This window comes from Ailuropoda melanoleuca, chromosome 5, assembly GCF_002007445.2.
Source record: "Ailuropoda melanoleuca isolate Jingjing chromosome 5, ASM200744v2, whole genome shotgun sequence".
Classification (NCBI taxonomy): domain Eukaryota; kingdom Metazoa; phylum Chordata; class Mammalia; order Carnivora; family Ursidae; genus Ailuropoda; species Ailuropoda melanoleuca.
The window spans coordinates 62,423,548-62,440,196 of record NC_048222.1 but is presented as its reverse complement, the minus strand read 5'-3'; the positions used below and the strand labels follow the sequence as shown (position 1 = coordinate 62,440,196).

General features: G+C 40.7%; 1 protein-coding gene and 1 pseudogene across 3 annotated transcripts in view; one reads left to right on the top strand and one right to left on the bottom strand.

The window, feature by feature from the left end:
- Positions 1-15,420, bottom strand: part of ZNF106 (zinc finger protein 106) — a 64,059-nt gene extending 48,639 nt beyond the window's left edge. For all 3 annotated transcript variants that reach the window (XM_002913195.4, XM_011227644.3, XM_034661090.1), the window contains exon 1: positions 15,258-15,420. The gene's annotated coding sequence lies outside the window, so the exon portion shown is untranslated. The remainder of the gene's footprint in view (positions 1-15,257) is intronic.
- On the top strand, positions 1,232-2,178 carry LOC100477876 (annotated as a pseudogene).
- Positions 15,421-16,649: the final 1,229 nt, after the last annotated feature.

The following is a 16,649-nucleotide window of genomic DNA, read 5'->3' as shown; positions in this document are numbered from 1 at the left end:
AAAGCTTAGAGGTGCCTGGCTGGCTCAGTCAGAGGAGCATGCGACGCTTGATCTTGGAGTCATGGGTTCGAGCCCCATGTTGGGTGTAGAGATTACTTAAATAAATACAAATTTTAAAGGAAAAAAAAGCTTAATTACTGGGTTGAGGTGGGAGGAGTAGTACTCAGATTAGAATCCCTTCTCTGAATCCCACAGGTAACTTGCTGTGCCTCCACCTCAACCCTGACAAAAAACGAATTGATTTCTGATGAGCAAGACAGGGCAATAGAGAGACAGAACTCAGTGACAGAACACATTTTTGCCACTACCCCTAGGTTGCCCACAAGGTTATGGAGCAAAGATACAACCGGCACTTCTTGGAGGTCCTCACTTTGCTCAGTGGGCCTCCCTAGAAAGTTTCAAGGCTCCTAGCTGAGGAAGGAGTAAGCGGCTAACAGAGGTCAGAAAGTATTTTTCATCACATCAACCTATAACCACAACTTTCAAAGGCATATTCTGGGTAGCTCTCGTATTGGCTAGTTCTAAGTTCCGGCTGGCTCCTGTTTCCCAAGGCAAGTGATTGGTGGTTTCCTGCATCCAGTATTGTTGACTGAGCATAAGCTTACCAGCATTTTACTCACTAGCATTCCTACTTTTTATATTATCTGCCCTAACACAACACTTACCAAAGAGTTCATGTACCAACCACTCTTTTCAAATAAGCACAGGGCTAATACAAAGTGAAGTTAAGGCTGTGACCAGAAAAAGGCATTAAAAGTTGTGCCCCTCAAAATGAAGCTGTTTACATTGTCCATTACCAGGCAAGGAAATGGACAGGGTGGCCCACTGATCCCTTAACTCAGAATTAGAACTACCGCCAGGTTCCAATTCTTTACTCAATTCTGGAACTTGGCAAGCCTTATATCTTATAGGGAAAAGTGACTGAGAAAGAAACTGGGATAACACCAACCCTAACAAGACAATAAAATATTTGCAAACATTGTCATAATATAACAAAGTTTTAAGCCCAAAGATAAGTTTGTACTTTTTTTTAAAGTATAACTTGGTAGCTTGTTGCATTTATTTAACAATTTTAGAAGTCTGTATTCCTGTACTCAATATATCTTTCATAGATATTAAAATTTAAAATTCTGTGACATGAAATTTAAAAAATTGTGGCACGGAGATATGTTCATTACTCCTTTCTGCCTGTGGACCCCGCTGAGTCTCCCCCCCGCCCCCCACTGCCATCATGTCTAAATCAGAGTCTCCCAAAAAGCCTGAAGAGCTGCAGAAGCTCTTCATCAGAGGTTTGAGCTTTGAAACAACTGATGAGAGTCTGAGGAGCCATTCTGAGCACTGGGGAACGCTTACCGACTGTGTGGTAATGAGAGATCCAAACACCAAGGACTCTGCAAGCTTTGAGTTTGTCACGTATGCCACTGTGGAGGAGATGGATGCAGCCACAAAGGCAAGGCCACACCAGGTGGATGAAGAGTTGTGGAACCAAAGAAGACTGTCCCAAGAGAAGATTCTCAAAGACATGGTGCCCACTTAACAGTAAGAAAGATTTTTGTTGGTGACATTGAAGAAAACACTGAAGAACATCATCTAAGGGGTTACTCTGAACAGTACCAGAGAACCGAAGTGACTGAGATCACGACTGACCGAGGCAGTGGCAAAAACAGAGGTTTTGCTTTTGTAACATTTGATGACCATGACTCTGTAGACGAGACTGTCGTTCAAAAATCCCATACTGTGAACGGCCACAACTGTGAACTAAGGAGAGCCGTATCTCAGCAAGTGATGGCTAGTGCTTCATCCAAAGAGGTCGGAGTGGTTCTGTAAACTGTGGAGGTGGTTTTGGTGGGAATGACAACTTTCGTCGTGGAGGACACTTCAGTGGGCAAAGGAGGCTTTGGTGGCGGCTGAGGTGGTAGTGGATATGGTGGCAGTGGGGATGGCTCTTACCGATTTGGTAATGAAAGAAGCAACTTTGGAGGTGGCGGAAGTTATGATGATTCTGGCAATCACAACAATCAATCCTCAAATTCTGGACCCATGAAAGGAGGAAATTTTGGAGGCAGAAGTTCTGGCCCCCATGGTGGTGGAAGTCAATACTTTGCCAAACCACAAAACCAAGGTGGCTATGGTGGTTTCAGCAGCAGCAGTAGCTATGACAGTGGCAGGAGGTTTTAATCACTGCCAGGAAACAAAGCTTAGCAGGAGAGGAGAGCCAGAGAAGTGAGAGGGAAGCTACAGGTTACAATAGATTTGTGAACTCAGCCAAGCACAGTGGTGGCAGGGCCTACCTGCTACAAAGAAGACATGTTTTAGACAACACTCATGTGTATGGGCAAAAAATGGAGGACTGTATTTGTGACTAACTGTATAACAGGTTAGTTTAGTTTCTTTTTTTTTTTTTTTAAAGATTTTATTTATTTATTTGACAGAGATAGAGACAGCCAGCGAGAGAGGGAACACAAGCAGGGGGAATGGGAGAGAAAGAAGCAGGCTCATAGTGGAAGAGCCTGATGTGGGGCTTGATCCCATAACGCCGGGATCACGCCCTGAGCCGAAGGCAGACGCTTAACCGCTGTGCCACCCAGGCGCCCCGTTAGTTTAGTTTCTGTTCTGTGCAAAGTGTAAAGCATTCCAACAAAAGGTTTTAATATACAGTGTTTTTTTTTTGCACCCATGTGCTTGTTTGCTAAGTGTAATAGTCTAATCATGATCCTGAATAAATGTGTCTTTAAAAAAGAAATTCTGGGGCACCTGGGTGGCTCAGTTGGGTGTCCGGCTCTTGGTTTCAGCTCAGGTCATGATTTTAGGGTTGTGGGATCGAGCCCCATGTAGGGCTCCATGCTCAGCAGGGAGTCTGCTTGGAATTCTCTCTCTCCCCTCTCCCTCTGCTCCTCCTCCCCCAGGCTTGCTCACACGCTCGCTCTCTAAAATAAAAAAATCTTTAAAAAATAAAAATAAAAATTCTGTGAAATGAATTACAATCACTGCAAGCTAATGAGTGAGTCTAGCTAACTGCGCAACATCTCCTCAAAAAGCTTTGCTGTTCTCCATGCATCTTGTTGCTAACAATACATTCAATAATCAACCATTTTATATAAAGTAGGACTATAAAAGCAATCATCTTCATTATTTCTTCCTTTTATAGAATCTTTTAAGTTCATCCTTGACTACAGTCCCGGTATAACAGAGTAAAGCATTTACTTTAGCAGTTTGATGTTAATAGCTTTCTAAATGCCTCTGTCCTATACTTAAAAAAGTATAGTTAAGTCTCTGATGACAACCCCTCCCTCCTTGGGAGCTTTGTACTATCACTTTGCTATCACTCAATAAATCTTGCTTTGCTGCCCACCACCCTGTCTGGTCTACCTCTTCGTTCTTTGAAGCTGCATGACAAAGAACTGTGGGCACCAACAGAGAAAAAATCTTGCAACATTTATGGGCACTCGTCCAGGATATCCACCATCATTAGGGACAACTAACCCATAAAGGTCATCAAACTCCAAATGGTGGTGGTTCAGATACAGCCTCACATGGAAGTCAAACCAGACATCTACAGGGGACCCCCTGATAGATCCGGACGAGAGGAACCCTAATCCCACCCTATCCAATGCCCCTGTGACCAGCAGGAAGTAGCTACAATTGGTGATCTTCCCTAACAGCAGTTGGGGTTACCTCTTCAGAGGGAAGAATGATGAAGGATAATTGGAAGGCAGGCAGGGACAAGGCAGTCCCCCTGCCCTAAAAGGAAACTACCCTTAAAAGGATCTCACACTACCCCGGAAGGACCTTCCACCCTTTCCCATATGACAGACAGATGACAAAAACCTGACTGGACAACAGGCGCAAGGAGGGTTAACGAGATTAAAAAAGCCTGCCAACAAGCCCATAAAAACAATCTCTTCGGGTCCCCTCCCTCCTTGGGAGCTTTGTACTATCACTTTGCTATTGCTCAATAAATCTTGCTTTGGTGCTCACCCACAAAAAGAAAAAAAAAAAAAGTGCGGTTACAGTAGTGGTGTTGCAAATTTTGGAATTTGCAGAAATGCTCAACATCACTCTGTAAATGTCAAAGTCTAATGTTCACTAAAAGCTCCCATGGGGGCACTGGGGTGGCTCAGTTGGTTAAGCATCTGACTCAGTTTCAGCCCAAGTCCTGATCTCATGGGTTGTGGGACTGAGCCATAGAGCCATCGAGCCATCAAGCGCATGCTCTCCCCTTTTTTTAAAAAAAGATTTTATTTATTTATTTGACAGAGAGAGAGCACAAGCAGGGGGAGCAGCAGAGGCAGAGGGAGAAGCAGAAGCAGACTCCCCACCGAGCAGGGAGCCCGATGCAGGGCTTGATCCCGGGACCACAGACATCATGACCTGAGCTGAAGACAGATGCTTAAACGACAGAGCCACCCAGATGCCCCTCAAATAAATAAATCTTTTTAAAATTTTTCAAAAATCAAAAAAATTAAAGCTCCCATGCATACTTGCTGTGCACGTGGCAGTGATAATATATCCAAACATCTCAGCAAGCAGGTAGTAAAAAAAAATATGCTTAGACAAAATTTGGTACTATTCAAAAGTTCAGCACTCCAACAGCTTAGAAATTTTCCCAGGGCTCAAATTTACCTTGAAATTGCCAGCCTAAAAAAACAGTCATATGATATCCTCCTAAACGGTCTCAGCATCCTCTCTCAAACTATTCTCAGGTAATCCCGTACTTTCCTAACCCTTACACTGCAGCAGAAGAAATCTCCTTAAAATACAAATCTGTTCATAATATTCCCTTTTCTCCTTATATTGTATTTTAGAAAATTTCAAGCACAAAAATGCTGAGAGAATCTCATAGTGAATATCCCACACCCAGTTTCCCATATATCCCTATATCTACCACCTAGAATCTACCATTAACAATTTACTATATTTGTTTTACAGGATAGATACCTATCCCACAAATTTTGATGCTCTACTTTCATCATCCAGTTCAAGTTACTTTCTTGTGATTTGTTCATTCACACATAATTTTAGAAGCTTCACTGAATTTCCAAATATGTGTGGGTTATTTCGTACATCTTGATTTCTACTTTAATCCATCATGGTCAAAGAACATATCCTATATTATTTCAATCCTTTCAAATCTATTAAGACTTGATTCACTGCCCAGCATCTGATCTATAAGTACACTTGGGAAAAGAAGTCTATTCTGTAGTAGTTGGGTAGAGATCTCTACTGACCTTTTGTTTGTTTAGCTGTCTATCGTTGTTGAGAAGTGTTAAAATCTCTATGATTGTTGTCTAGTTTTTAAAATTTATCCATTTTTGCTTGATGCGTTTTTAGTTGTCTATCAGTTGTTCAGAAGAGTGTTAAAATCTCTACGATTGTTATCTATTTCTTTTTTTAAATATATCCATTTTTGCTTGATGTATTTTGAACCTCTGTATTAGGCACATACATGTTTATGATTATGTCATGAATTGACCTTTTTATCATTATGAAATTACCCCCTTAATTCTAGCAACACATTTTATCTTGAACTCTACTTTATCTGATATGAATATAGGACTCCAGCCTTCTCATGCTTACTGATTAAAAGGTATATCTTTTTCCATGCATTTACTTTTAGCCAATCTGTCTGTATGCACTGAATCAGAATATCTATTCCATTAAACTAAATGAAATTACTGATACGGTTGGGTTAGGTCTACTATTATTTCTGTTCGGCTGTACCTCTATCCTCTTTTGGATTATTCACTTTAATTTTTCTACTAGCTTTTTAGCAACACTTCTTCACATTTTTTCCATAGTGAGTGCTCTAAGAATTACAAAATACAACTTTCTCATTTTACACTTTACTCAATGTTAATAATTTGCCACTTCACATAATATACACAAACCTTGCTACCATATAGGTCCATTTACCCCCACCTCCCATTCCATGCTTTATTGTATAGGTTTTATATCTACATTATGTGATGATCTCCACAAGATGCTTTTTAAAAAATTATTTGAACAGTTACATGTTGTTTTAAGAAAAAAGAGAAAGATCTATATCTATCCACATTATTTACCATTTCTGACATTCTTCATTTCCTTATGAAGATTCAAGTTTCCACCAGGTATCATTTCCCTTCAGACTGAAGAACTTCAGCATTTCTTGTAGTGCAAACCTGCTAGTTATGAATTCTCTTCGGTTTTTTTTTTTTATCTGACAATATTTTTATTTCACTTTCATTCTTGAAGGCTATACTACTGAACCTGGAATTCTGGATTGTCAAATTTTTCTTTCAGCATTTTAATGATTTTCTGTTCTCTCTGGCCTTTATGATTACCCTTCTGTATGCAACATGGCTTCTTTTGCTGCTTTCTGGATTTTTCCTTTGATTTTTGGCTTTCAACAGTTTGATCATGTACCCAGTCATGGTTTTCTTCATTTTTAAACCTGTGGTTTGCATGGTCATCCTTACTGGGATTTGCTGAGCTTACTGAATCTGTCAATTTATGCCTTTCACTCAATTTGGGAGATTTTCAGCCATTAAACTTACAAATATTTTTTCTTTCCCACTCTTTCACCTCTCTTTCTGGGACTTTAATTACATACGTTAGATTTTTTGATATTGCCCGTAGGTCCTTGAGGATATGCTGCTCCTTTTCCTCTTTTACTCTTCTTCTGCTCTTCATATGGAATAATTTCTACCGATCTTTCATTTCATGGCTTCTTTCCTCAGCCATCTCTATTCTGCTTTTAGCCCATCCACTTTATTTCCAGTATCATATTTTTCAACTTTAGGATATCTATTTGGTTATTTAATACTCATTCTTGTTAGCATATTTTCCTATGCATCGCTTTCCTTTTCTTTACTAATAATAGTTACAAAAGTTTCAAATCCTTTCCGCTAATTCTAACATTTGAGTATTTTAAGGTTAGTCTCTGTAGATTGTCTTTTAACTTGAGGTTACATTTTCCTGATCCTCTGTTTATAAGTAATATTGGAATATATGCTGCATGTTGTAAATGTTTTGTTGTGGAGGCTCTGGATTCCTTTATATTCCTCTGAAGAGTTTTTACTTTATTTTTGTTTTAGTAGGTATCTAAATTGGTTGACTCAAACTGTAAAGTCCGTGTCTTAGGTAGATGAAATCTCAATTTAGTTCTTTTATCCCTACCTGATCTTCTTGGAGTTTGCTCTACACACGCATAGTTCGACAGTCTGCCAAGATTTGGGTAGACTGCGTTTGATGCTTCTCTATGTTCCAAGATTCTCCTCTCACTTCCCAACAGCTGTGCCTGCCTTGAGCCTTAACATTTGTTCCTTCAGGCAAAAAAGTTTATTTCAGAATTTTAGCCATCCTACCTGGCACAGATTGGGGCCATGAGAATGGGCAATCATGCCCATGTAGTTCTGTTCCTCAAGTGATAATTCCCTTCCAGAACCTGCTTGCTTTGGGGAACTCCCCAGACATCTTAGTTGTATTACGTACTTCTGATCTAGTAGTTGTTATCCGCAGGAGGATCTACCAGTAGGAGCTTACTAAGCCATGACCAGAACTGGACTCCCATGCTTGTACTTTTGAAAGCCTTCAGCCTGACTAAATGGCTCCAGGCAATGTTCAAGCAGGTGGGGCTGATCAAAAAAGACTTACCTCTCCATTCTGTGATGGAGTAGGAGGCCCTAGGTTTAGTGACAAAGTTTGGTAGGGTCTAGGGTGACTCTTAAATGGCAGCTGTCTTTCATGAAATGACTCAGCATTCTAGGCTACTTCAATTTCACCTCCACCTAAACATACATTTCAATGATTCCCTCAACCATACACTGAAAAAGCCAAGCCCATACACTCGTTTTATGCCTCAGTCCCTGACTTTTTTTTTTTTTAAGATTTATTTATTTGACAGAGAGAGAGAGAGACAGCCAGCGAGAGAGGGAACACAAGCAGGGGGAGTGGGAAAGGAAGAAGCAGGCTCCCAGCGGAGGAGCCTGATGTGGGGCTGGATCCCAGAACGCCGGGATCACGCCCTGAGCAGAAGGCAGACGTGTAATGACTGAGCCACCCAGGCGCCCCCCAAAATATTTTTTAAAAGCCCACTTGATATGACCCTTGCTAGTAAGTACTAGGTTTGAGCTATTTTTCCCCTAGGTCTCTATACACCGGACAAAACGGTATTTCCAGTTCTTCCCATCTACCATGTTCCCTCCCTTTTTCATATGCTGGTCCCTCTTCCTGGAATGCTTTCATTCCTTTCCATCTTGTTAACTACTCATCCTTCAAATCTCAGTCCAAATGTCAGTTGCCTGGGGAAGTGCTCCCTGATCTCTCAGATTAAGCCATATTCCCTCATATACACTTCTCTCCTAAAATCCTGTACTTTTTTGATATCATTTATCACAACTGTGACTATTTCTGAGGCAGGGAGTAGAGCAGCAATTCTCAACCATATCAGACCCAATACCCTTTTTTTCCTAAAACATTATGGGAATTTTCATTCTTACATAAATATGAGGGACTAATGTAACACTCCCCAGTGTTACATTATTAATGAGTGCTTATTAACGAGCTTCCCCAATTGTCACCACACAATTTTTCTTTCAAGATATTTATACTTTTTTTTAATCATAAATATTTTGTAATATATCCTATCCTTAATGAAATGAAATTCAGGGCACCTGGATGGCTCAGTCGGTTAAGTGCCTTTGGCTCAGGTCACGATCCCAGGGTCTTGGGACTGAGTCCCACATTGGGCTCCCTGTTCAGGGGGAAATCTGCTTCTCCCTCTGCCCCTCCACTGCGGCGTGCACTCTCTTGCGAGTGCGCATGCACACACTCTCTCTCAAATAAAAATCTTTAAAAAAAAAAAAAAAAGAAATTCAGAGCTACTGTAACTTACAAGTAAAATTTAAAATACAATATAATGTGCTAACTATAACAAAAAAGTAATTTATCATAAAATAATATGTATTTCAATATGTAAATGTTTGGACATGACTGGATTAGACGATGTAAGACTATGAATGTGACAACTACAAAAACAGACTGATGTAGACATGTTATAAATTGTTGATAAAAATACCAGGAATAGCACTGCTGTCTGTGATATGATTTTCCAAAACAGGGGCCAACTCTTTGTAAACTTTCTAAAATAAAGAAAGCACAATCACCTGATTTACACAGTAACTATGCTCTATGCATAAATAAATAAATAAATAAAGTGTATGTGTAAAACAAATTGGTTCTGGGCCATACGATCATAAACAGATTTTTCACCTACATGAACATCTTCTATAACATTTGAAAGTGATGCAAAACGTGTAACAATTTTTACCATATAGGTTAGGAATGTCCTTTACCTTGCAGGATGTCCAACATCCCTGACCTCCAACCACTAAAGTCAGTATCATCCTCTCCATGATTCTGAATCAAATAAACACCCCCACAAATTTCCAAACCTCCTTAGGGGATGATCTCAAACTCACTAAAAACCACTGCATTAGGCTAAAGGAAGACAGCAAGATCTCTATAGCCAGACTGCTTGTGTTTGAAACCTGGCTCTATCACTTACTAGTTGTGTGTGATCCTGACCATGTAATTTTTTTGTGCATTCAAGAAATAAAAATATTATTAGTATCAGTGTCATAGGGCTGTTACAAGAAATAAATTTAAAAATCCACATAAAGTGTTTGGCACAAAGCAGGTACTGAATCTTTTCTATAGTCATTAGTATAATTATTTGCTTGATGACTACCTCTCCCAATAGAGGGTAAGCTCCTTGACAGCTAGCAGGAAGGCCTGTCTTATTCATCATTTTATTCCTATGACTTGCCACACCATCTGGTATAGAGTAAGTACTCAATACTGCTGAATGAATGAATACAAGTTAGCAAAGACATCTGGAATATAAACAATAAAAACTGGAGTATAACCTTCAACAGTATTATTTTAGGTTATGCTACTAAGATACTTCTATATGAGAACGTCAAAATTTATCCTAGTGGCATAAATGTAAATATGCAGAGTATCTATAGTGGGATACCCAAGGAACTCGTAACAGTTACTGCCTCTGGGGAAAAAAGTGAGGGTGTGCAGGTTTTCATCACAGACCCTTTTGTACTTTTTGAAAAAATTAAACAATAATACACATATATTATAGTTTTAATTTTTTTTAGTTTTCTTTTAACTCATAATATTTTTTTAAACCTTGAAGACTTTAGGCACAAGAACCAAGACTGCATAATGCTTCCATGTATAGAACTTTTTTGGAACTCCAGAAATCATCAAGAGTTTTGACTTGCACACATATTTTGAACTTTCAAAATGGCTCATTATAGACTATCACATTACAGAGATCTATCGCCATTTACTGATACTCCAAAATGTCTAATATCATTAGATACTGATTACCTGTCCCAAAAAGATATAAGGGACAAGTAACATAATTACTAGGAGTAATAACAATTTTACATTTATATACCAGTTTATAGTTTACAAAATATGGTGGAAAAGCATGACCTTGGAAGTAGATAAAAATAACAGGTCTACTACCTTGAGTAAATTTTAAACTCTGAACTTCAAATTTCTTGTATAAAGATGAGATACTTGTATGAAATGAGATACTACCACCTAGTTTTCAGGAATTCAGTTTAAAAAAGCAGCAGCATGGAGCACCTGGGTGGCTCAGTCAGTTAAGGGTCTGCCTTCGGCTCAGGTCCTGGGATCCAACCCCGCGGTGGGCTCCCTGCTCAGTGGGGAGCCTGCTTCTCCCTCTCCCTAGCCCTCTGCCGCTCCCCCATGCTTGGGCTCTCTTGCTCACTCTCTCTCAAATAAATAAATAAATAAAATCTTTAAAAAAAAAAAAAAAACAAAACTCAAGACACAAGGAGAACGCTTAAAAAAAAAAAAAAAGCAGCAGCATGGGGCATCTGAGGGGCCCAGTAGGTTAAGCATTGGGACTCTTGATTCTGGTTCAGGTCATGAATTCAGGGTTCTTAGATTGAGCCCCATGTAGGGGACTGGCTGAGCAGAGAGCCTGCTTAAGATCCTCTCTCTCCTTCTTCCTCTGCCCCTATCTCCCCCACCCCACTCCATGCTCTCTCTTAAAAAAAAAAAAAAAAAAAAAAAAGGCAACAGCATGGAGTGCCTGCATGGCTCAGTTGGCTAAGCAACCCCGAATCTTGATTTCAAGCTAAGGTCATGATTTCAGGATTGTGGGATGGAGCTCTACCTCACACTCAGCACGGAATGGGCTGGAGATACTCTTCCTCTGCCCCTCCCCCTGCTCATGCTCGCTCTCTAAATAAATAAATAAATAAAATCTTTATTTTTTAAAGATTTTATTTACTTGCCTGAGAGGAGAGCAAGAGAGCATAAGCAGGGGGAGCAGCAGGCAGAGGGAGAAACAGGCTCCCTGCTGAGCAAGGAGCCCAATGTGGGACTTGATCCCAAGACCCTGGGATCATGACCTGAGTTAACTGCCATAAAACCTTTAAAAATAAAAAAAACAAGCAACAGCAATTTCTTCCAGTAAGCTTTATCCTTTTTTTTTTTTTTTTTTTAAGATTTTATTTATGAGAGAGAGACAGACAGAGAGCACAAGCAGGGGAGAGGCAGAGGGAGATAAGAGAAGCAGACTCCCTGCTGAGCCGGGAGCCCGACTTGGGGCTTTTGGGGCTCAATCCCAGGACCTGGAGATCATGACCTGAGCCAAAGGCAGATGCTTAACCATCTGAGACACCCAGGCACCCCAAGCTTTGACTTTTTAAAGGTAATTATTTATATTTTGAATAAGTAACACCAGTTTTAAATTTTAAGTATCCAAAAGGGCTTACAGCTGGTTTCAAGGGGAGAAATACAATTTCACAATGGAGAACTCAGATTCACCATCTGAACCCACTAATCAATCTCAGCATCATTACTAGAAAAACTAGAGTACACAACATAGCCTATGATATCACCCCGAAAGTGTTTAACCTGAACCCAATCAAGCATTTACCTGTACCTTCCAGTTTGCAGTAACCAGCTAAGTAAACCACTAGGAATCAATCAGATAAATTCAGATAATTGACCAGGTCTCTTCAACAGGTCATCACAAAAAAGAGAGTGGGAGAAAAAAGGTAACTGTTCTAGGTTTAAAAAGATTTCAAGAGATATAACAACCAAATGCAACGCATAGACTTTGACTGGAAATAGGATTAAAAACAAGGGGGGGGGGCGCCTGGGTGGCACAGCGGTTAAGCGTCTGCCTTCGGCTCAGGGCGTGATCCCGGCGTTGTGGGATCGAGCCCCACATCGGGCTCCTCTGCTGTGAGCCTGCTTCTTCCTCTCCCACTCCCCCTGCTTGTGTTCCCTCTCTCGCTGGCTGTCTCTATCTCTGTCAAGTAAATAAATAAGATCTTTAAAAAAAAAAAACAAAAAAAAACAAAAAAAAAAACAAGGGGGGGGAGGGCAATTTGGGGAAATTTAAGTTTTGGCATTTTTGGTTATCTCTACACCCAACATGGGGTTCAAACTAACAACCCCTGAGATCAAGAGTCACATGTTCCTCTCACTGAGCCAACCAGGTGCCCCCAATTTGGGAAAATTTTAATAAAGATTGGGTATTACATAATAAGGAAAAATTAGTTGTTCAGTGTGATTGTGTTACTGGCTTATGCAGGAAAATGTTCTTTTGATTAGAGACCTGTATTAAAGTGTTTAGAAATGTCAGGAATAAAAGCAAATACAACAATGTAACAACAGATTTTAAAATTATCAATTTGCACGGATTCAATACAGTACTTTCTCTACTTTTCTGGATGTTTTTAAGTTTCGTAAAAAATTCTTAAAAACATGATGTGGGAAACAAAGGCAGAAGAAAAAATTATTAAATTTCCTTACTATCTACAGCCTATGGACAAGTCCTTGAAACAGGCAGAGTGACCTTCCTCTAGGAACTCAGCTGCTTCAATGTTAATAAGTTTGCTAAGGGCAAAAGGCAATTTTACACCCCTGTAAGTCTACTCTAACATATAAAAATTCCTTTGGAAACTTCCTTTATCTACCCCCTCCCCAGATACAGGCTGGCAATCATCCCCCAAGCATATGACCCATCAAAATACATCTGAAGGGTTTCATGACTGAGTTTTTATTCAACTGTAATATAAGACCTTTCCGAACAATTGCTAGCCCCCTCAGGATCCAGGAAACCTTGCTTCCAAAATAGCTGGGAGGCTTACAGTATCCCTAACCCCTTCCCAACTTCAAAGTATATAATTGGCCACTCCTCATGACCCTAGGGCAACTCTTTCTACCCACAGGTCTTATCCCTGTGCTTTAATAAAACCACCTTTTGCGTGCGCGCACCTACACACACACACAAATCTTAAGAACATACAGAAAATTATTCCCTTCCCATTTCTGTTTCCCAGCCACGTGCACCTCCAGTCACTGTTAACAGTTTCTTATATACTCCTCCAGATTTTTCTATACATATATATGCAAATACATAAACTTTTTTTTAAAAAACCACAAATGGTTGCAAAATACAAAACCTCTTTTGCCCTTTTTTTCCACTTAATATATCTTGGTTATTACTCAGCATTAGCACACAGAGGGCTGGCTCATTCTAACAAATGCATAATTTATTTAACCAGGCCCCTACTGATGAACACTTAGGAACTCTCATTTCTTCATAGTCTCTTTCAGATTAGATTCTAGGAGGAAAAAAACCCAATTGACTGTAAGGTTTCAATTAGAGATTTAGCATGCTGAATGTGCAATTGGAGTATTCCTATGCAACTTGTCTGCCTACATGTTCTTATTCACTGGATACACAAACTAATCCTAAACTTCCCACTAAAATATTCCAAATATGAAATACACAGTATGTATATTTCTCACAGAGCCATTTCTGACAGAGCTAGTATCTACCATTATTCCCTGCTTTCCTTGTGCAGGAGCCTCTTCTACAGATTACATGTGCCGTGCTCTAACCTAGATTAAAAAATTACCACTTGCAGTTTTTCCTTTTTAAATATCTTCTTTTTAATCAAAGCAATTGGTTCTGAACTAACTTGATCAGATTCCTTCACACCCTCTTAACACCTTCCAAGCCACTTTGAAGTTCTCGTCAAAAACTATCTAGTACCTTTAAAGGCGCCTACCATTTTCTAGACTTAAGAGTTAACTCTAGAAACTAAAACTGTAATGTAGTTACTTCTCAAAAATGCTTAGGATACTTAATTTGGTGTTAACAGGAAAAAGACGAGTCTTGGCATATGTGAATTTCACCACTTACCCTAGCTAGGTTAGTTTGTGCAAGTTACCATCAAACTTTCAGTGACCTAATCTGAAAATGTTTCAAAAAACCACTTTCCATTACAGTATCTCATCAATTTTTGTGACAAACCGGAGTGTATCTGGCACATAGGCAGCAGGTGCTAAATATATCCTAACTGAATCTAAATATTACCTTCCATTGTTTCATTCACAACCAAACTGGAGAACAGGGATTTAAACAAATTTTAAGATTTCCCACGAGGTTTAGAATAGTTAAAAAAAAAAAAGGCGTTAAAAAAGTTCTTTTGGCTTGAGTAAATTCTATATAAATCATTATGGTGGATAGACCACCTATTTGCAAGAGAACTGCCTTTAACTACGATGGCAGTCCCAAGTTTCTAAAAGCCATGGAAATCTCAAACTTCCCAATAAAATGGCTTACTCTGACTCTCAAGGATGATTAAATTGAGCAGACTCAAGGGGGAGCGGGGTGCAAAGCATTTCCTCCCCCATAATTATGCACCGACATTTGGACTAAATATTAAACTGACACGTAGTAAACGCTCCATAATTAGTAGCTATTATTAAGACGCATCCCACCGGGAGAGAAGACGGAAGGAGGCAAAGAACGGAGGCTGTCAGTCATCAGAGGTCGAAAGGTGTCCCCTGGCCTGTGACCCGTAGGCCTTTAAGCACCTGGGTCTACGAGGTCCCTGTGGAACCGGGGGCCGAATGAGGTCAGCGGCCTCCCCTAAAGGTCAAGGTTCTTGCAGGCAGGCGCGTTTCCTGCTGGGGCTAGAAGAGGAGCCGGAACGCCCCCGCGAGAATCTGTACCCCGAAGCCAGAAGCACCGCCTGCCTGAAAACCGCGCGGAAAAGGGGAGGACCGGGTTGCGGCTGAGCCTCAGCCTGCAGGAGCAGAAACCCGGCCGCGTCCTGCAGCCAGAAACCTTAGGGGCAGACCACCAAGACCCCGCCGTTCCGGGATGCCTCAACGCAGCCCGGCCCCTCGATACTCACACTCACAGCCGACCCCTCTTACTCCATCAGGCCGCCAAGGTCCCAGCGAGGGGGCTCCCCGAGGTCCCCCTCAGTTTTGGGTCCGGTGGCCCACTCCGGACCCCCTCCCCGCCGGGCACCGCCGCCGCCGCCGCCAGCGCGCAGGCGCACACCGCCGCCGTTACGCTCCTTTTTTTTTTTTTTCCCCTTTGCTGCCCGCCTTTCTCAATAATCTAGCTTTATTTGAACACAGGAGAGTGAACAACGGACACAGGGGAAAGAGGCTTTACCGGAAAAGAAAGAAAGATCAAACGCAGGCCGGCTTGCAGAAGTTACTCAGCTGCCCTGAACGCACCTGTGACCAGCCTCCCTAGTTCCTTTTTCATTCTTTTTGCTCATTCTGAGCCTCCCTGTTGCTTCTACTCTCTTCCTAAGTCCCCAGCATTCCCTTTATGCAGTGGCAATTGTTAAAGCTGAATTTCCAGAAATCCCTGCCTTGTAAAACTTACTGAAGTTTAATGGAAGGTTCAAGAACTTGAGGCCAGACAGATCTGAGTTCAAATCTTGACCCTGCTACTAGTAATTTATGACTTTGGGCAAACCACAAGTTTTCTTGAACCTCAGTTTCTGCACAGTTGAAATTAAGATAATGATATTTCTCAGTGGGTTGCTAGGATTAAATGACATAACACGGGTCAAGTGCCAATCCATGAATGGGTGCCTGTCATAGGGCAAAAAATCCATGAATATCAATGATTATATTTTAATACTTAATGTATTTATTTTCTTTATTAAATGTAGTCCATACTCATTCCCTCAGGATGCTATTTTTAGTGACTACAATTAATCAGATAAACCAAGTTACATTAAGAATAATAATGATGTGAAGTGTTACTCCTATATTATTGAAGTTCTAATAATATCTTTGTTTAAGATCTTCAATACCTAAAATCAAAGTAAGCGCCTCCCTTTATCTATGTATAGGCCCAGATTTGTATCTAGAGGACTGAGGAACTATTCCAATTCTGTATTTGTGACATCACAATTTCTTGAAACACTCAAGGTCTGAGGTACACTGCTCATTCTACTCTCCTTCAAAGGTATGCTATGGAAGAACTACTTTGCCTTATAGGCTCAGGGCCATAGTCCAAGGAAAAGCTTGTAGAAGACGAGCCATTGATGAGGATCAAGGTAATCCTAGATCAAGGTTTCTTTCTTTTTTTTTTTTTTTGTAAGATTTATTTATTCATTTGAGAGAGACAGAGAGTGGGAGAGAGGGGGAGCAGCAGAGTGAGAGGGAGAGAAGCAGACTCCCACCTGGGTGCAGAGCCCAACTCGATGCTTGACGCCACCACCCCGAGATCATGACCCGAGCGGAAACCAAGAGTAGGACTGAGCCACCTAGGCACCCCT